The sequence below is a fragment of the Rhyacophila brunnea genome, unplaced genomic scaffold (genome assembly GCF_057557595.1).
Source record: "Rhyacophila brunnea isolate RB1 unplaced genomic scaffold, BYU_Rbru_1.0 scaffold_12, whole genome shotgun sequence".
In the NCBI taxonomy this organism is placed as follows: Eukaryota; Metazoa; Arthropoda; class Insecta; order Trichoptera; family Rhyacophilidae; genus Rhyacophila; species Rhyacophila brunnea.
Genome location: NW_028232774.1, coordinates 29,501,662 through 29,524,061, shown reverse-complemented (window position 1 = coordinate 29,524,061; position 22,400 = coordinate 29,501,662).

Below are 22,400 nucleotides of genomic sequence, written 5' to 3'. Positions count from 1 at the left end.
AAATTTCTGCGGTAGGTCGGATGTCTTATTTGAATATACGACCAACTTTTCAACCTACTCATTCAATTTCAATCATCTATATATATATATATAATATTATATATTAATATATGTAAAATTAATACTATCGACTGGGGATAGGTACATATTTGATAACATTTTAATTGGTGGAAGTGAAACGTTTTTGGCAACCGGTGTTACATTTATTTAGTAGGTAACTATATGTGTGTGTCGTACACCCACGATGGCCGAGTGGCTTAAATGCCGGCCTATAGAGTCGAGGGTCCCAGGTTCGAATCCTGGGTCTGGCTAGTACACATATTGTTTTTCAATTTGTGTATGAGTCAGAGTATGGACCTAATAGGTTGAGCAAGTGGCTGACATCCATTTCTCGTAAAAACAAAAATCTGTCAATACAAACCTCCACTCTGTGGAGGCCCATATGATCCTATTAGGATCGGACATGGTCGAAAGAAGAAGATATGTGTTTATGGACAGTAAATATTTTAATGTAAAAAATCCAACAATTAACATACCTATAAGATTTTCTATAGACTGGACATTTATTTATTTACTAAAAATGTATTTTAACGATTTTTAAATATGTTAATTTAGTAATAGTTGAAAACTAAAAAAAATACCAGGTGGCAGTGTCACCTGTCAATATTATTGCCGGTGTGCCGTTCAATAATACTATTTAGCTAAGAATAATATGTATCATACGTAGAACAATAGGTGTAGGGTAACAATATTACCTAAGTGGGTGGGTGGGTATTACCTATTATAATATATAACCCAAGTGAAATTGGATTAGATAAAGCTGGTTTATTTTACGTTTAAGCCATTAAGTGTAGCGCGCACAAGAGGGATGAAACGTGAGTAGTTTATTTACGGGATCGCGCAACAAAGACGCAAATCATGCAAATGTACGAGATACAGCTTATGCGTAATAGACAGACAGATATAAGAAGGAACACATACCTACCATTATTTTTTTCCCGCCTTTTCACGACTAATTTATTGGGTTTGAATATAGGTATTTAAGTTCTCGATTTGGGTAGACTGGTAGAGTATACGTATTATAACTTTGCACTTTTTATTACATTGATACGCCTCTTTGGCTGATTACTTCGCATAAAATTGGACAAAAAATGATATTCACCTGCATTAATATAATATATAGTAATATATAAATAAATAGATAATTATATAGAAAAAACTATTTTTAGAGCATATTAAGTAGGTACTCATTTTCTGTCACCCACCCACGATAGCCGCGTGGCTTAAGCGCCGGTCTATAGTGTCGAGGGTCCCAGGTTCGAATCCTGGGTCTGGCAAGTACACATATTGTGTTTCAATTTGTGTATGAGTCAGAGTATGGACCTAATAGGTTGAGCAAGTGGCTGACATCCATTTCTCGTAAAAATAAAATCTGTTAATACAAACCTCCACTCTGTGGGGGCCCATATGATCCTATTGGGATCGGACATGGTCGAAAAGAAAAAAAAGGACATCATTTTCATCCTAGAACCGGAGTGCAAAGTTATGAAGCGTATAAATACTCTACTAGTCTACAAGTATGTTTAATGGGAGCCAGGCAGGACCAGCAACAGTTTTATTTTCTGATATCGGCCAACCTTACCTAAACAAATAATTCAGTGTATCAGAAATTTTCAAAATTTGTTTGCCGCTAGCTTCCAATAAATAGACAAGAACTTCGATTTTGTTTCCCAAATTAAAAATAACAACGATATAATATTTTTTTATATCCAGGTGATTTAATATGTATTTGTCTGTAACATAATATTGATTAGAACTGTTTGAAGAAATGTAAAAGTAAATATTACGCTATACCGATAGAAAGTTTCACATTGTAACAAATTCCAGATCGAGAGTTTCATATATTCTGTAATCTCATTTATATTTTTATTACTAAAAACATTGCTTTTCCTTCATATTGGCAGAAAGTAGCTGATGCGACACCATCACGAATGCATTCACCACCTGTATTGGCTGTTGCATATTATAGCATGGAACAGGTAAAACTGGCATAACGACGTGTACTCCTATATTGACGGGTGAAGTCGTTCTCTGAAGTATCTACCTACTCACCGCACCTTACATCGCGTCATCACTATCCTATCAAATGTGAAACGATTTACAAGGATTTTATTAATAGCTTTTCGATGCTATTAACACTGGTTAAAGACGATATTTTATCACTAATTGGTGTTCGCGTTTACCCATAAAAAAATCGGTGTGTGTACTTATGTCAATGACATTAATATGGACGAAGCATCTTGAAACAAAAATGACACTCGCTTTTTTGTCGGGTCTGCCGAATGGCACAATCTGTTCTAACGCCATTTATAATGTCATTGACTTATGTACGCGCGTTAGAAGTTATACTTCTTTGGCGTAAAAAAACAAGAACACAACTTGTGATAAACCTTAGACTATAGATACATTTAGACGCCACCCATTGCATTGCTAAGTGAAGCTGCGTACCGTGCGTTTGGTTTGTGGGCGAGCGAACGCATTCGTACACAAAAATGTTTGAGACCATAGACCATTTCGCTAGTGCTCGCCCAAAGTGCTCGCACTAGACGCTCAGAATTAAAAAATAATTTTCTATTTTTTCACGTTATATAGTATTTTTAAGCGGTCAAAATGCAACCATTTGGTAAAGATATCCACAATTTAAGTTTTTTTAAAGAAATACTAGGTCACTAATATTAAAATATATAATAATATAAGTACAAATAAATTATCACGAACATGTATCAACTTACCTATGAAACGTAACACCATCTTCTTGCTTATCAGTACGGATACCACATTTTAATACAACACACAGAACCATATTTTCTACTTAATTAACTAAAAATATTTACCACTGACTTTATGTTTAACACAAAAAATATCAATTTTAGCAACACGTGCTCGTATGTCATCGACGCTCTAGTGCGTATCGCAGAGATTATAAGGGTGCCGAATACTTTCTCACTCACACTTATCCATCGTTTTTGTTCAGGCCTTGTGATAAACTAGATTCTTTAACTAGCTCTTAATTATCTTGTTAAATTACACACTCAAGAAAAAGGACCGCTTATTGGAACGCCGTTGGTTTATTTCGATACACTTTAACTTATATTACTAAATTATATAATGGTTTCTCGTTGTTTTTATTTTTTAAGTACCAACTGTCACTCTGACGTTTAATTGTTTGTTTACGTAAGGAATTGCAAATGGCCGACAATAATAAATTCGCTGCCTAGGCAACGGAACAATTCTAAACTATAATATTATACTATATAATCGTCATGATTGTGCAATATCATACTGTGCGTAAAGGTAGTGCGTTCGGCTGATAACCGAACAATCGGTGGTTCGAATCCAATCGAATATGTTATTATTATTAAACTGGCGCTAGGGGCCGTTCAGGTCCATGGCCGACTGCACAACGTTTCTCCAGGCATCTCTGTCCAGCGCTCTCTCTTCCCAGTTGACTATCCCCAGCCTTTCCGCATCCCTTTGAATGTTGTCCGCCCATCTCCGTCGAGGGCGGCCAAGAGGTCGAGTGCCAGCTGGTGTGCCTTTGTAAATCCTATAGAGAGTTCTAGATCTTTCAGATCGTACAACGTGGCCCGCCCATCTGAGCCTTCTTGACCTCAGAATATTAGTGATTCTAGGTTGGTATCGGTCGAAGAGCTCAGCGTTTGTGCGGATGCGCCACCGGTGGTTCTCATTGACGGGTCCAAGTATTCTCCGGAGGATTCTGTTTTCAAACACTTGGAGCGCCTTTTCTTGTTTTTCTGTTAAACCCCACGTTTCACATCCATACATGACGATTGGCTTGATGACCACGTTATACACCCGGAATTTCGTTTTGATGGACAGCATTTTGGACCTGAACAGACGACTCATCGCGAAGTACGCTGCATTTCCACTTCTCAGTCGGTCAGAGAGCTCTAGGGACATTTCATTTTTAGAGGTAATGTTGGAGCCCAAGTACTTGAAAAGAGAGGTTCTCTCGAACGAGGAGTTTCTTATTCCAATGTTTCCAGATGGTTCAATGCCTCTTGTCATTTTCAAATACTTGGTCTTTCCCACATTTACTCGTAGGTTCAACCTTTTCGCTGTGTCCTCCAGAGGAGTGAAAATATCTCTGACTTCTTCTTCAGATTCTCCGAGCACCACCAAATCATCTGCGTAGCCCAATATTTTATGGGACCCATTCAGGGTAACTCCACCTTCTGCTTTCAGAGCTTCTCTAACGGCTTTCTCTAAAGTTAAGTTGAACAGCATGGGTGATAAGGAGTCGCCTTGTTTTAGTCCTGCTGTCACCTCAAAAGATTCTGATATACTACCTTGCATATGAATTCTACTTCTGGATCCGTCCATGCATACTTTTATTATATTTATAAGTTTTGACGGTATTTCAAATTCTTTCAATATATTCCAGAGAGCTTCTCTATCAATAGAGTCATATGCGGTTTTAAAATCTACAAAGAGACAGTGTACATCTTGGGCGTATTCCCATTTCTTTTCAAAGATTTGGCGCAGTGTAAAGATTTGATCGGTAGTACTGCGGTTTCGTCTAAAGCCGCATTGGTAGTCACCAAGAATGTTTTCGGCATATGGTAGAATTCTTTCGAGAATAATTTTCGACAGAACTTTGTATGCAGTAGGAAGAAGAGAGATGCCACGGTAGTTTGCACAGTTGAGTTTGTCCCCTTTCTTGAAGATAGGGCAGACCAGTGATTCTTTCCATTCTTCAGGGATCTTTTCTTCCTCCCATATTTGTTGCAGTAGCTCAAGCATGGCACTAAGAAAGGTTTCTCCTCCATGCTTGAGAAGCTCCGATGGAATATTATCGTTTCCTGCCGATTTGTTATTCTTTAAATAACTCAGTGCTCCCATCAACTCTGCCTTATTTGGTGGCGGTATAAGAGGTTCTGCTGTCGCGATTTCTGGCGATTCCAAAGGTTCATCTGGTACAGAGCGTTGAAGTAAGTTTCCAAAATGGGACTTCCATATGTTTAGCACTTGCTCTTTGTTTGCCACTATCTGACCCTGTTGATATTTGATTTGTAGCGTGCTAGGTTGAAAGCTTCTTTTTTCAAAGCTCACTTTCGAGAAGAATGATCGAGTTTTATTTCGTTTTGCTTCTTCTTCCATCTGCTCAAAATTACTTTTGATGAAGCTTCGTTTGCACTTTCTCAGATGCTTTCGGACATTTTTGCACGTCTCGCTATATCGTTTCTGTGCTTCTTCACTCTGCGTATTTTGCAGATAGAGCGCTTTTTCTGCTCTTCTCTCCTCCACCATTTGTCGGCAAGTGTCGTCGTACCAAGGGCACTTTACTTTCTTGGGTGCCAGTCCTATCGAGACTTCAGCAGCTTTTACCATTCCTTCTTTTAGTCTCTTCCACCTCTCATCGATACTCCAGGCTTCTTCTTCGGTGAGTTTTCCGATTTGGTTTTGTAACTCTTTTCTGTAGCTATCTCTTCCGTTTGGAGTTGTCAGCTTTTCTATATGGTACTTCACTCTCGTCCTCGCGTTTGCGTGGGCTGTCTTTTTAAGTTTTTTCCTAAAGGTTGCTATCGATAAGTTGTGGTCCGTATCACAGTCAGCGCCTCTGTAGCTTCGAATGTTTTCAATAGCTTTATGGTGTCGTCTATCAATTAGAAAATGGTCAATCTGGTTAAAGGTCTTCCTGTCCCTTGAATTCCAAGTCACTTTATGTATATTTTTACGAGGGAAAGTGGTACTTCGGGCGATTAAGTTTTTGGCGCTGCAGAAGAGAGCCACTTTTTTACCATTTTCGTTAGAATGATCATGTAGGCTCTCTTTCCAAAAAAGGGTCTGAATACAGCTTCCTTCCCTATTTTCGCATTGAAGTCTCCTAGTACACATTTGATATCATGTCCCGGTAGCCTGTCAAAAGTCGCTTCAAGGAGATCATAGAAATTATCCTTTTCGGCCTCTTCTGAAGTCTCTGTCGGGGCATGTACATTCACAAGTGATATATTAAACCATCTTCCTTTGATTCTGAGCACACATATGCGCTCGTTTACGGGTTCAAAAGAAAGTATAGCATCTGCTACTTCTCTGGCGACCACAAAACCTGTTCCGAAAACATGTTTCCCCTCTGTGTTTCCGCTATAGTAGATAACATGCTGTCCGACTATAAGTTCTCCGCTATCCGGCCAACGGGTTTCCTGGATGGCGGTAATTTGGACCTTATATTTTGACAGTTCTTCCACTAGGTTTTGAGCTGCGCCAGCTCGGTATAGGCTAAGTACGTTCCAAAATCCTATTCGTAGTCCATTTTTCGGTCCGGGTCATCTATAAGCGGTTGCCATATGTCCGAGGCATTGTGTAGTATTAGTAACCTTTGGTGATTTCACGGGAGAGAGTGGTAACCCTCTGCCCAACCCCCAACCTGGAGGGCCAGGTCTGTTGGTCCGCGGGAGGTATTTTATTTTTCTCCTACCCTTGATTAGGGCATTCTCCTATCCGCCACCTGGAGACGCGCTCTCTAGGGGTTACAGACTCCCCCGAGTTACAGAATCGAATATGTGATATAAATAAATTATGTGTTACATGTCACACGCCAAAAATACACTCTGATCTGATTTCCCAAACGCGCCAAGAAGTATAACTTCAAAAACACGATTGCCGCCAAAATAATTTACCTACTGATAATGCGTTTTATAATTTATTTTATGCTTTTGATTTTAATAACACCATCTCTATCAAATGGTTTCCATGGAAATGGTAAAAAATTGCGATGTATAATGAGAATATCACAATATATTATGAAATAAAACATGATATACGGACACGCACCGGTTTATTCTGAAACCTATTAAAAGCCACAACAAAGTTGGTAGTAAAACATTGTAAGTATTACTTAATGTAAAACATAATATATACATCAGCGCTCAAACCGGAGCGCTCGATAATTTTATGAAAATATTAACGTTGTTATCTAATTGTATATGTATTTTATAAAAATAAGCCTGTTAGATTTTTTATTATATGGCATATTTAGCTCAGGCGGTCAAATTAATATTTCCACGAGACGGAGCGATAATTTTGGAGATTTAATGAAGCGGACCGGCGCTCCGGTGCGTTCCGGTGCGTTCCGGTCCATTTCGAGCCCTGATATACATACCTAGTAGTTTATCATAATCATCAGCTTGGATCAATCCACTGCTGAATATAGCATCTCTAAGCTAGTTCAATAATTAATTGTCCTCGGTTATATGTGTTGCATAGCCACTTCTGCAGACTTTCTAATACAAATAATATATTTTTAACACTACAGCAGGTCATAGGGCATATGACAATAGTTTCGTTAGTAATATAAGTGAAACAATCACAAACACACAGCCTTTGAGAAAATCACATATTATATTCTGACTTCATCGGGACGTAATATTTGGACTAATGGAAGCGTTGGACTATAACGCCGTGAGTCCCAGGTTCGAATCCTGGATCTGGCAAATACACATATTGTTTTTCAATTTGTGTGTGTCATGGTATGGACCTAATAGGTTGAGCAAGTGGCTGACATCCATTTCTCGTAAAAAACAAAATCTGCCAATACAAACCTCTACTCCTACTCTGTGGAGGCCCAAATGATCCTATTAGGATCGGACATGGTCGAAAGAAGAAAAAGAATATTTCTTGACACGTCAAATTCCAGTTTCGAAATAAATTATTTCAATACACATTTTATACTTACGATTTAAAAAAAAATAGGTAGGTAAATATCGATGGCTTAGAGTTAAAATATTGTATCTTCATAAATCATAATATTGAAAAAACTGCAATTAAAAATTTGCAAACCTTGGAAAATTAAATTTTGTGATATAAAAATAGGTATATATCTTTGAAATGGTAGGTTTAGAAGATGCAATATTTTAACACATAAAAATATAGGCTATATTTGGTACATTTCAGTACTTAACTCATTTTCGACCAACACTGGAGATACAATATTTTAGCTCTAAGACAGGGGTCGGCAAACTCTTGAACCAAAAGAGCCAAATATGAGTGGCACAACGGTTAAAAAAAAATTCGAGAGCCATACGTATATTTTTATAAATATGATTTATTTAAATGAATTAATTACATTTTATAGTTGTTTATTTATTAAGTGAAGATGATTTCCCGAATAAAACTAACGTAATTACTTAATATCATATGTTTTTATGGTTGACATTATAAATATAATTTTTACAGAATATGAATTACATACAATTTTTACGCATTCCTTAAAACTAATGTGAACAATGACCTTCCTTGCATTTCTTTGGAGAGTGTGTATGTTTGGTATGTAACTTGTAGTTTTTAATTTCAGGCGCGACTCCAAGAAATTCTCATCGGTTATTTGGCTTCTCTAAATGCTATTTATATTGTTCAAATTTGAAAATGATTGTTCACATACATATTATTATGTCGACTCGAATATGAGTTCGGAAACCTATTCCATAATATGAATTAAAAATCGTAGTATCTACTTCATGTAGATCTTTTAGAGCACCCCACATGTGTTGTCAAATTAAATTGCATTTTTCTCTCTCCATATCCTCAATTTTGGTGGCAAGACCTACAAATTTTTAGCTCCATAACTATTTGCTTTTTAAATCCACCAATAAAATTGTATTTCAAAAGTGCTCGTGTCAATATCAAATGGAGAAAATTTTGATTTGTCGACTTTTGTAATGGGCGGATTTAAAAGAACAATCATACCTTTTTGCATCAACCATCTCGGAGGAAAAATTAGGCTCGCGATAATGTCATTATATAATATAATACGTGTACAAATCAATGACAAAAAATAAAAATTGTGAATTTTGCAAAAGTTTTTGTAAAAATTGGGAATTTGGCAAAGAGCCGCACGCCAATACCCAAAGAGCCACATGTGGCTCGCGAGCCGCGGTTTGCCGTCCCCTGCTCTAAGACATCGATATTATAATATAGCATTTTATTGTTATTCGCTATGATACGCTAGCGGAGAGTGGGCAACATACTTGTTATTAATTTAGTTTTATACAATTCCACTTTTGTGTCGTTTTTTTTAGCAACTTGGGTTTCGCCTTTCGGTATCTTCAGGCACTATGCGCACCACTCATCAATGGTAAATGCACACTGATACCGAAAATAGTAAGGTAATTCTCAATTATATAACAAATTAATATGCTTAATAAAAGTTCCAAATATACCTAATCCCATTATATTAAGATTATGTCGCAGGGATATAAAAGCTGCAATTATATCGGGAGCGCAAAATCTAAATCCGGCGGAAGAATGTTACATTCTGCCGATATCGGCATCCCAGGATCATCACTCCCAGTGTACGTTAACGAACATCTGACTAAACACAACAAAATACTGCTGAAACTCACTAAAACTAAGGCAAAAGATTTGGGGTTTACCTGGGTCAGAAATGGTCGAATTTTCACAAGGAAAAACGATACCTCCCTTGCTATTTGTATCGCAAAAGAGGAAGATTTAGGGAAAATGAAACTCACCTTCGTGAGCACATCACTTTTTATTAATTTTGAGATACCGAGGAATATCATATTTTGTGTAATTAACATTATTGGCGCAACAATATATTTTTATTTAACTATTTATTACTTAAGTTATCTCAGGCTCTGATATCTAAATTTATTATAAAAACGTACGTGGAGTCCGCACGAAGACGCATGACTTTTTAAAGTGTTCTTAACTGCGACTATAATATAATTTGTCTTACTGAAACTTGGCTTTTGGACGAAATTAGGGATCACGAACTAATTGACTTTAGGTATAACGTTTTTCGCCGAGATCGCGATTATAAATCAGTTGGGAAAAAAATGGGTGGTGGTGTATTAATCGCAGTGAAATTGGAATTCAGTGCATCCCTTCAGCCTCAATAGAATAGTAGTGCTGAGGATCTTTGGGTTATCTTGAAGACTTAAAGTCTCACTAAAATTATAAATTTATGTTGTTCCTACCATCCACGCGGAACCGATTTTAAAACCAATCTGAGCGCGCACTTGGAAAAAAGCTGCACCATATACCATTCTCATACATACATATGAAGTTTTTATTATTGTAGGAGATTACAATCTTCCAAATTTAGACTGGAAATCATCTGATGACGTCAATTATCTTCACCCTGATTACAACAATGATCCGTTTTGTACCAGTTTAACTGATTTTTTATCCTTCACGAACATGCATCAATTTAACTCTAAATGTAATATTAATAATCGTATTCTTGATCCTGTAATTTCTGATATTAGTAACTGCGTGGTTACTTCGTGTATTACACCCCTTACTCCAGAAGATGCACATCATAAATCCCTTATTATTAGTTTTAGTATAACCAAAAAGAAAACGTTACAAGCGGGTGTTCGTGAGACATATTTATTTAAAAATTGCGATTATACCGAACTCAAAAAGAATCTCTCCGCAGTATCTTGGGAAACTATTATGTTATCAAACATGAATATGGAAGACGCCTCAGCTTGTTTGTATGCTAAACTTTGGGAGTTAATTGATACTAACGTACCGAAAAATGCATAACTCCAAGTCAACGTTATCCTCCCTGGTTTTCCAAACCCTTAATAAAAGTTATAAATGAAAAACTAAAGTATCATAAAAAATGGAAAAAGTATAGACTAAGATACATTTGTCATTTTAAGAAAAAGGCAAAAACGCCTTGCTAAAAAACGTTATGAAAACTTAATTTTACGGGCAGAAAGATCCATTAAGCGAAACTCAAAATGTTTTTGGTCATTCGTAAAATTTAAATCCAATGGGTCCAATATTCCCGGTGAAATGCTCTTTGATGAAAAAATTGTTTCAGATGGAAATCTATATGTAATTTATTCAATGACTATTTTAAATCTGTATTTATTCCGTCATCCTTACAAACACCTGTTTTGCAAGATGTTAGCACTATGATAATTAGTTCAATAATATTCACTCCGTCATCAGTTCTTTCATACATTAAAACCATATACATAAATAAAGGCGCAGGTTCTGATCGTATTCCTCCCATTTTGATTGCTTCTTGTGATCAATTTTATTTAACATTTCTGTTAAAAGCGGATGTTTTCCTAATGCATAGAAGAAAGCATCAATTACTCCAATATTTAAAGTAAGGACAAAAGCGTCATTACTAATTACAGGCCGATATCCACAATTCCTATTTTCGGAAAATTGTTAGAAAAGATCATTTCCGACCATATTTTTGCAGCTCTACGTAACTTCATCACACCAAATCAACATGGTTTTTTCAGGAGACGCTCCGTAGAAACTAACCTACTAGAGTTCACTGATTTAATTCTATGGGCAGTAAAACACAAGTGGACGCTATATACACGGATTTTTCTAAAGCTTTCGATAAAATCAATCACTGCATTTTACTTGAAAAACTCTGGGCCCTGGGGATTCACGGTGATTTATGTCATTGGATTTCTTCATACATCTCAAATCGGTCGCAAGCTATTGCAATTAAAGGATTCATTTCCAGTTTTATACACATTTCATCTGAAGCACCGCAGGGGTCCCACCTTGGTCCCTTATTATTCATCTTAAATATTAATAATATGAGCACCTGTTTTCTTAACTCACAATTTTCAATCTATGCAGATGACACAAAAATATATAAAAATATCTCTTCAGTCGATGATTGTATTGAGATACAATCTGACTTAGATAGACTGTATAGATACTGTCAATTGAATCACCTTTATCTAAACGTCAACAAATGCTCGTCAATAACATTCTCCAGAAGTGTGAACCCCATCAACACAGAATACAAACTAGGAGTCAAACCCTTGAAACGCAGCTCAAAAATACGTGACCTGGGTGTCATAATCGATAATAAGATGAATTTTAACGCACATATCAATGAAACTATCAATAAAGCATTAAAATTACTAGGTTTTATTCTTCGGATCTCTAAACCATTCAGATCACCTGATGTTCTGAAGGTACTTTACTTCTCATATGTTAGATCCATTGATGAGTTTGCATCTGTCGGGTGGAATCCACAGTACGTTACATACATAAATCGTCTCGAAGCGGCGATGGACCGAGGGAAGTGGCGCGAACTTGTGCTTTCCCTATGCTCCAATGTTGGGTCGTGACAGGGTGGAAGAATAAGAAGACATAAATCGTCTCGAAGCGGTACAAAAACGATTTCATAAGTACGTCAATTTTAGAGCTTACTGTTATGATTTATCTAATTCTATTTCGACCACTGCAACTTTTATGGTAGGTACCATCTTTGGAAAGTCAACGTTCTATGTCTGATCAATATTTTATTTTTAAAATTATCAATGGTTTTGTTGACTCGCCAAACCTACTCGAAATGGTGGGTTTCCATTTTCCATCAAGATTTACGCGAAACCAAACTTTATACCATATCAGTCGTAGCGGTTCTAATTATGCACAAAACTCTTTTATTCGGCACTCTAGTTTAAATTAAAATATGCATTTCTCCACCGTTGATCCTTTTAATAATTCACCTATTTCATTTAAATGCGCTATCTCCAAAATTTTGTATAAATATATTTTTTTATGTTACTTTTTTTGTATATAATTTAATTATTCATTATTCTTCATCATTTTTCTTATGTAATTTTCTTATCTAGTTTCTTTATATTTATGTTATTCTTAATCACTATCTTGTTAACCTTAACTATATTATAATGTATACATGGAAACTTTGCTGGTTGCAATAACTTTTCATTATTATATTTTAAATTTTTGTAATCAATATGTAACTGTTTGTTTCTTTAATAAATAAAATAAAAATAAAAGAACCTGAAAATATTTTTACTGCCTAAAAGAGCAAGTATAAAAACTAATGTCGGATATTTTAAGTGTTTGTAAAAAATCGTAGTAGATATATTAGATACTCACTCAGAAAGAATCCCCGATGTCTTTTGGTAAACATAATATTCTTCATATGAAAACTGAAAATAACTGTATTTTCAACACAAATTATAATAACGAGAGACACATAGGCGCATACCTGATGTGTAGTATATTTTGTGCTCCAGCTCCGCTCCGGGACCTAATACTTGTTCCACCTCCACTCTAGGGTCTGCTCCGCTCAGGGTAAAAAGTTTTAATAGACATTATATGTAATTTACAAATGTTAAAAAATAAAAAAATAAGTAGTTTTAAAACAAGATTTATTATTCGTCATGTTCATTATTAAATTATATTAAACAAAATCCGACAGAAAATCGTCTTTCATTATCTGCCTCTTGCTAAAAATATCCTCTCGACAATCCCTTGGGTAGTGGACATATTGGATACGACTCGACATGTCGTTTGAATTCGTCTTCGTGTCAAATATAATATTTTCATTGAATTTTACGACGAAAATTTAATAATAATAAAAAAATATCCGGAGCAGTACTACACGTTTTTGGTTCTCCGGCTTCGCTCCTACTCTGGGTAAAACCCTATTACTCCGCTGATCCGTGCTCCTGCTCCGAGCTCTGCTCCAACGCTCTGGTTTAAATAACTTGGATATAGTCAATACGCTGATCAAAGGTATATAATTATAGGTATCTACTATAATATAAGTACGTCAGAATTCTGTATAGGTACTATTATGGCCATGGCCCCTACAAAGGGGGGGCTGACAGGGCTCTAGCCTGGAGGCCCGGGCTCAGGAAGAAGGGCCCGGCGTGGCGAGTCGACCAGATAAGTGATAGGTATAAACACACATCACAAATTCGCTTTAATGGTAAAAAAGTCGCCTGCGGCGCTATTTTCTTTCAGTAATGACGTTATTATTCAAAATTATGTGGTTGTACGATACAATTTTTGATTATGTGTCGATATTTGACAACTCCAAAATGGATGTAGGTATTAAAATATACAAAAACACACTTAATATACATTAATATATAATTTTACCATGTACCCCATTTGGAAAACGCTACCTTAGTTAGCGATAGTTAGGGGGGCCCGCCAAAGATCCTAGCCCGGGGACCCGCTTCAAGATGTGGGGGGCATGATTATGGCAGTCATTAAAATGTAACATTTGTCAATTGGTCGATATTTTGTATATTAATGACAATTATTGTCCCAAACAATAAGATCAGTGATTCGGTAAATTTCATCTAGCTGCTTTATTTAAAAATAATTATTTCTTTGCGATTAGGTTTGTCATTCTCAATTGATTTGGTGCTTGAAAACGAATAGATGATTACACACAAATATTCACTACACTGCCCTGATAAAACGAATAAGATTAACTCTGTTTTTGCCTTAATACATTTAGGGTTGGGAAATTATTTGTTTTTCTATGTTTTTAAAATACTGTTTGCTAGCCGTATTTTTATCAGGTACATTTCCTCATTTTAATGATATGTAATGAGCGCCTATAGTTCGGGCAAAATTAAGCCGTGTTTCTTGCGTATAACGCACCTTTTTATTTATATAAAATCGAGCTAAAATATTGGGACCATACCTAAATAAGATTTCATATAAATAAAAAGTATTTCAAGTTACACACATTTATACTTTTATAAAAATTTATATTTTTTTAAAATAAATATAAAAATATTAAAACTATGAATTAGTCAAAAATATCTAACTACGTCAAAACATAGAAAACTAACTAAATTTTAATAATAAATATGACTATAAAATATAATGTAATAATAACGTAACTGTGTATGTAAATATGTAACAAATTCACACTTTCTTTCAATTATTATTGTAAGTTTATCTTTGACTTAAAATAAAAAAATGTTTCTTTTTAATGTTTCCAGATACATATTTATTAATTAATACAGTTAAAATTGTAAATTACCAAAAAACATGTCTCAAATCGCAAGCTTCGTATTTTTCCGCTAGGTGCCTCTGGTAGGTAAAGACATCGGATGAAATGGATAAGAATAATAATAATAATAATATAATAATGGATAGGATAAGAATGAAAGTTAAATATGTTAACTAAAATCGTTTTTGAATCATGCAGTGTCGGTTGTTTTGATAAATATATATATATATATATATATATATATATATAAAAAAAAAAAACATTTTTTTCATTCAACGAATAATTCACAAAATTTAAGAATGTAACATTCTTTATTGAACATACATAATTTGAAAACACCTATGAGAAAAAGATAATCACCAGGAAAAATCTAGAAAGCTAAATTCTAAATATAGAAAGCGCTCCAGTGAGAATTGTGAAAACCGATAGTTAATTTCATCATAAATAGGATACACATAGCATAGCGGTCAGGCACATGGGCACAGGTTCGAATCCCACTGGGTGTCATATTTTTTTCAGAAAGATTTTTTCTAGTGGTTATTTATATTTCTTATAGGTGTCTTCATACGATATATGTTTATTTTAATGTTATTTATTTTAAGAGTCCAGTACCTACACTGTTAATCACTAAATGTCATCGTTTAATTTGAGTATCGTGACTCGAAATTAGTCATATAATTAAACGTAATCAATTAATGGAAAACATGAAAAGATTCCTGCAAGATAGGCGCCCGATCGCTCGAACGGGAAATTTTTCTATTTCAATTTGTATCAGAATAAACGCTTCCGTCGGCGCCGACCCTTTGTGACGCGGGAAGAGTTCAAAATTGACAATTACCAAACAAATTGCGGGTGATACAATAATAAGATACTTTACAATTTATTATTATGCCTAAAATTTTCCTTTTATTTCATCGTGAGACCAAGACTTCAAAAATATTTTAGGACATCAAACATACAATTTTTAATGGTAATATAAATAACGATATTCCTAGGAACATTAAGACGGTACTTCAGTGAAACGGCAAATAATTTTCAACTATAGGTGCGACGAAATTTTGGCCTGGCAATCGGAGAGCGAAAGTCAGAGCTGTGAATACGTCAATTTGTTTCGTGATGGCGACGGGAGTATTAATTCTTTAATCGTGTAAAGATTACTAAAAAACGTTACCCATTTACTTAAAAAAAAACATGTCAATGAATATATTATTATTGTTACTAATATAACAATAAACAGAATATTAAATGGACGCATGTTGAATTTTTATGACAAAATATGTTTTGTTCTGCAGGCGACGTTTGCACAATCATCGCGTCGCGTATTCACGATCGTTTTAGACCGTGCCCCAGGTGAAGTATAGCTTTGACTGGTTCTACTGAACCATACCAATTGTATACTAAAAACTGCATTTTTAATCGTTTGATGCTCCGAAAAAAATATTAATCAAATAAAAAATGATACTTTTAGAGTTTTAAAGAGCTTTTTGAACGACGTCACTACACATCGATAACGTATTAATTATGTTCATTATTTAGTAAAAAAATAATGAATTTAATCTTCGACCGTACTTACATAATATTATTATATTCTGAAATAAAATTACCAATAATAAAATATTGTTTTTGTGGGTGTTGAAAAGAAAGTGATGCTTGGAGAATTCCAAGAAACTTTTCTCAAAGTAAATTATATGATCCCAGAAAGCGGACGTTATGGTAAAATTAAAAAAAATATCGTTCATTAAAATAATTCTTTCTTGTTATGAGGATTCAGAAAAAAATTATACAATAAATAATTTATATTATTATGAAAATGTTCTCATCGCATTAAAAATACCTGTTGAGATAATTAAGTATCAACAATAATTTCTGAGAATAAGGTAATATTTATAATTAATGAATTATGAAACTTAGGTAACTACGCTAAAAATAAATTTTACATTTTAATATTATAATCATTCAATTAACTAACAAGGAAGGAAATACGGAAATAAAAAAAGGGTCAGGAGTTACGTGGGTGGATAGAGATATAGTATTGTAGCAATCAATGACCTAATGCCTGGTCAGCATAAATTTCGACAACGTAAAATCAACAAATCATTTAACTATCAATTGTTTCATCTAGCATCAGCGTTTTGTCACAGGCAATGACATAGTAATCTCATGCATGCTCATCAAAACACCCCGTAGTCGTAAGACACTGTGGTCGGGTGGTTTCTCAATCATAACCTAATTCAACAATGATTAGTATGATTGATTAACCTAGATAAACAATGACTCCTGTAATGTATTAATTTAATTTTATATAAATAGGAAAGGACTATTGATAGGAAGACATAATCCCCTGCTCATAGTTAATCGACACTCGTTATTTGACAATCGTCTCTCGAGCACAAACACCCGAGATTGTCGCGATCATTATCACAACCGGATCGCGGCTCGGTCTGAGCACTTAGCTCAACACGATACTCTGTACTGTTATCTTAGTGTGACCATTATAACTCTCTGTACTCTGCATCAAAACAATAAACATATATATCCATCTAAGCCGCTGCTACCTTTATCATCTCATCCAACCCTAAAGTATCATTGATAGTAGATAGAGCTTATGGCAAACATAGAAGGTGTATAAGTTTGAGATTTTAGCTTTCGGATTTTGGCCATTTGGTCTATTATTTATAGTGCAAATGATGTTGATAGAAGTATAGGCTGGTAAAACCAAGCTTCTTTCCGCGTACCTTGCCCATCTACAGACATTTAAGGGCGAGTGTAATAGTTAATTGATACACCTCTTAAACGAAATAGCCAGGTTCGGATTTACACTTAACTGGGTTACTACGTATTGGACGCCCTCAAAACCCATCTTACTATAACGTTATTTAAATAAAATGATATTCTGCTAGCTATTTTATTCGAAAAAAATATTATTTTTAACATTTATTTTATGTGCTATGGGGCGCCAATCAGTTTGGGAGGCCTGGGCTTTACACCTTTTAGTCCAATGATAAATTCGGTCTCAGAAGTGGTGTATGTGTAGAGTTGGGTATTTCCCGAGAAAATCTCAATCTCGAGATTCGGGATTTCCCGAAATGATAAAATTTTGAATTCTCGAGATTCGGGATTTCAAGAAAAGATTTCTCGAGAATTCTCGAGATATCAGGAAATTTTTAAAAAAAAACCTGTAAAAATCCTAAAATTAGTGTAAAAACAGACAAATTCCAAAATATATGATTTTTTTTTATTTATGTAAGAAGACGAAGTAGGAAAACAAAAATAATTCAAAAAATTACTTATTAAAATAGGATTTCAAAAAACACAGATTGTCAATCGCATACGCTTTTGAGACACAAAATTCCCTGATGTTGCAAAAATTGCGCTCATTTTGAGTCGACGTTAGCTTAATTGTGTTAAATACCAGTAAAAAAGTCAAAAATCAGTCTTTAAACGTTTTTGTTTCCTGTCAACTTTTTCATATAGAAAATGGTTTTTTCAACTAATATTTTTGATAATAAAGAAATCCCGAATCCCGAGAAAAGATTCTCGAGATCCGGGATTTCCCTAAATGTTAAAAATTTCAATTCTCGAGATTCGGGATGGAAAATCTCGAAAATTTCTCGAGAATTCCCGAAACCCAAACTCTATGTATGTGTAAACGATACTGAGCGGCCAACCTTACGAAATAAATTATACCATAATCGATAATTATCATGCTTGTTATTGTAATTGTTATATGTGTGAAAGTGAACTACAAGTGACTAGGTATATAACTAAATTAAAATAAAAAAATATTTTACATAATACAATGAACATGACAAATTACAAATTGAAAGCGTTGACGACATTACATCAAAAATAAGAATTGGGTAACAATATTTAAATAAAAATACAGGGCAATATGAGTAAAAAAAGTACACGGAAGAACACCGAGTGAACTAAGTAGATTATATATTAACAACTTATAAAACACAGTCTACCTAAACTCACTCCCACTAAAAACACACACGGAATATATCAATGTTTAAAGCGATTTGATTAAATATAAGTATTTTTCTTCCAATTGGCATTACCTTTTTGGTCTGGCAACAAAAAATAACGTGTTGTTTTTCAATGTCGTTTGGACCGAGAGTATGGATCTATTACGTTGCCTAATTGACTAACAACCATTTCTCGTAAAAACAAAAGTCTGTTATGACAAACCTCCATTCAGTGGTGGCTCACATGATACTTAGGCTTAGGATTGAACATAGTTTCAATATTTAAAAAAAAAATCAATATCCATACATACACACACATACATATAATTATATGCAATACTATTTATATATATGTTTTTTAATTAATTTATTTTTAATGAACTTTTGTTTGATAACGTATTATTAATATTTATTTATTAGTACTTACCCGTTAACTGAAAAGCCTGAGGTGGTCAACCTACGTTAAAATATTCCTCTCGCTGTGTTTACGAGGCCAATCGATATACCGGAAAATGCGCAATTTTCTATCCTTTGATAAATTTTCAACTTTGAAAACAATAACAAAAATAAAGACATATTGTAAATTTAATGTTCTCGATAAAATATTTTGGTACCTACTTAGCAAAATGTTTTAAACTCAATGTTTTTGATTCGAAGAAAATTTCATTTTATCAGTACCTAACCGTTTATGTAAACACGAAATAAATAAAATATTATGTTTATATTAAATATAAACATAATATTTATAATTTTATTAGGGGAAGAACTGAAAAATATTAACGAAAACGAGCATCAATCACCCCTACTGTAGGGCTAATATATCATCTACATCAGGCATATTAATCTTCAAGTAGATTGTTTAATTTCCCATTAGTCTCCGTTTGGGCAGTCACTAATACTTAAATCTGTGAAAAATGAGCCTACTGTGCGGTGGTAAGAATAAACTATGCCATACTTTAAAACACAGAGATGTACATCTACTCTTTCTCTCACTCCTGCGGCATGTAGTGAGTGATACAACACGAAACTTGTCGTATAGGTTAATTTGCTTTCTCATTGTTAATTTGAAAACGACTTTTACGTAAGGTGGTTAAGAAAATAAAAATAGGAATGGCTAATTCTTCCCCTACAGATTCTCAATGTAACTAATCATTTATTATACTAAAAGTGAATATACACGTTTTTTATCGATTAAAATCCATCCCGCTATCGACCGGTCGATAAATGATTTATCCACTGATAAATGAGGTTACATGTAAGTTGCACGTATGCAGTTCATCGTGGGACACTTATTCGTATTAAATTTTATCAAATGACGAGTTCTTCGTTGAACATTTCACCGTGAAATACATTTGTACGTATCTTACAAAATGCGGCGATAGTTTGCAAATAGTACTATTCCAATTAGATTAACTCTAACCTAACCTAGTAATGGCATCTCATAAAATTCGTATTGAATCTAATTGGAACAACAAACTAGCGCCACAATTATGTTGTAGCATACGTACAAATATACTCCACGGTGAAATGTTCAACGAAGAACTCGTCATTTGATTAATGTTACACGAACTCATGTTTCACGTACTGCGGCGCACGAATACGTGTTCTGCGGTGAACTGTTTACGTACAAATTTCCGGATACGGATAAATGAAGGCACCACTTGAGAAGGCTGAGTTGTAATGCTTTTTTTTATATAATGTGCTTAACTTAGTTGCTATATTGATTTATATTACTACTTAATCTAATTTAAAAAAAAACTTAGTATAAAATTGATACCTAGTGTTATACATAATATTGTGAACTCATGAAACGAACATGGATTATCACATTTATGTGCCGTCTGCAATAACTTTTTTGTACTTAAATATTTTATACTTAATGAAAAAAAAACGAAAATTAAAAAACAAATAATTCAATCGCTATATTGTAATTTCTGTTGAAAAATCTCTATGGTGATTTCAAAGATATTGATATGAAAATGACAAGACCACAACCCTTTTCAAAACACGATGTAAAATTCAAAGAATATCTACCCTTACAATATAACAATGCTTTTAAAAAAGATAACATTAACTGTAATAAAGCGTCAATTACATTGAGCTTTTTTATGAGCTGATTATTGGCAAATTTATAATCTGCCTGTAAATTCGCCCAGTGTAATCATCGAATAAGCTAATAAGCAGGTTGTAAACACTCCACCTAGAAAAGTTGAAAGCCGGTCAACTTTTCACACTACACGCCGGCGTGTGGGCTTACTGCGTCTGCGCAGTAGAGCGATGGTGGTGGAAAAACGAACTACTCATTTTGAAATTTACATTTTTGACGTTTAATGGAAACATTCTTATGGAGCGTAGCGACCTCCCGGTAAAAAAACGAACTACGTTCCGTCAAAATCGCTCGCTGGCTTGTGGCTTATCAGCGAATGGAAAGTTTTGTGTGTAATCATGAAGTCGCAGTAGCTGAACCGCCCGCTTTTAAATTCGCCAATAAGCAGCTCGTAAAAAAGCTCAATGTAATTGACGCTTAATACGTCAAGGGATGCCTCAAGAAATGAAATTATTAATAATTTATAAAAAAAAATCCGACAAGAGAGCGATTTTTTTTATTATTAAAATATTTACATTTGAAGACAGGGAGACATTTTTTATTGGATTTGATTAGGTAATTAAAGGAATGATTAAGGCTATACTTCAGTTAAGGCATGGTCTAAAAAGATCGTGGCTAGGCGATGCGCGGATTGTGCAAATGACGCGTGCCGAACAAAATATAATTTGTCATAAAAATCCAACATGCGTCCATTTAATGTTATGTTTATTGTTATATTACTAATAATAATAGTATACTCATTGACATGTTAACTCATTCGCTGCTGACTATATAATGATTTTTTAATTAGCACCTTTAAAATGCACGTTAATTATATCGATCGGCCGCCTGGTCATTACGCGCATGTGCGTCTTCAGCGTCCAAAGTATTAAGTACATACGCAAAGGTTTTTAGTCATCTTTACACGATTTAAAAATATTTTCATCCGACGCCATGACAAAGCAAATCGACGTGCGGGCACCTAGCTGTCGGTCTTCGATTGGTGACTAGTGAGAAATTTCGTCGCACCTACAGTTGAAAATTATTTGCCGTTTCACAGAAGAAACTATATATTATAACTATGTATGCTAGAAAAAAATGCAAGGTCTTCCGATATATAGAACATGCAAATAAAGCATAAAGAAATTAGCATTATGCCTGATTTTAGACGACATGTCTAACTTATAATTGCAATTACTCCATATTTTCATTTTGAGACAAAAACTTACCAACTTTTGGCAGTAACCCCACGAGAATGGACGAGCTATGCACGCAAATCACATGACATTTAGGAAAACAGGAGGTGTAATAAGTATTATTTTTTCTTTATTTTTAACACTATACAGGAATTATTATGACTAATCAGAAACTCCCAGGTTTTGAGAAAATCACATATATGTATTGTGAATACACCGGGATCGAACCCAAAGCCCCTAATTGAGAATCTAGTGCATTATGAATTGTACTACGATTGTCGCCTGAGATATTGTCGAGGCTCAGGATACTGGAAACCAAAAAATGG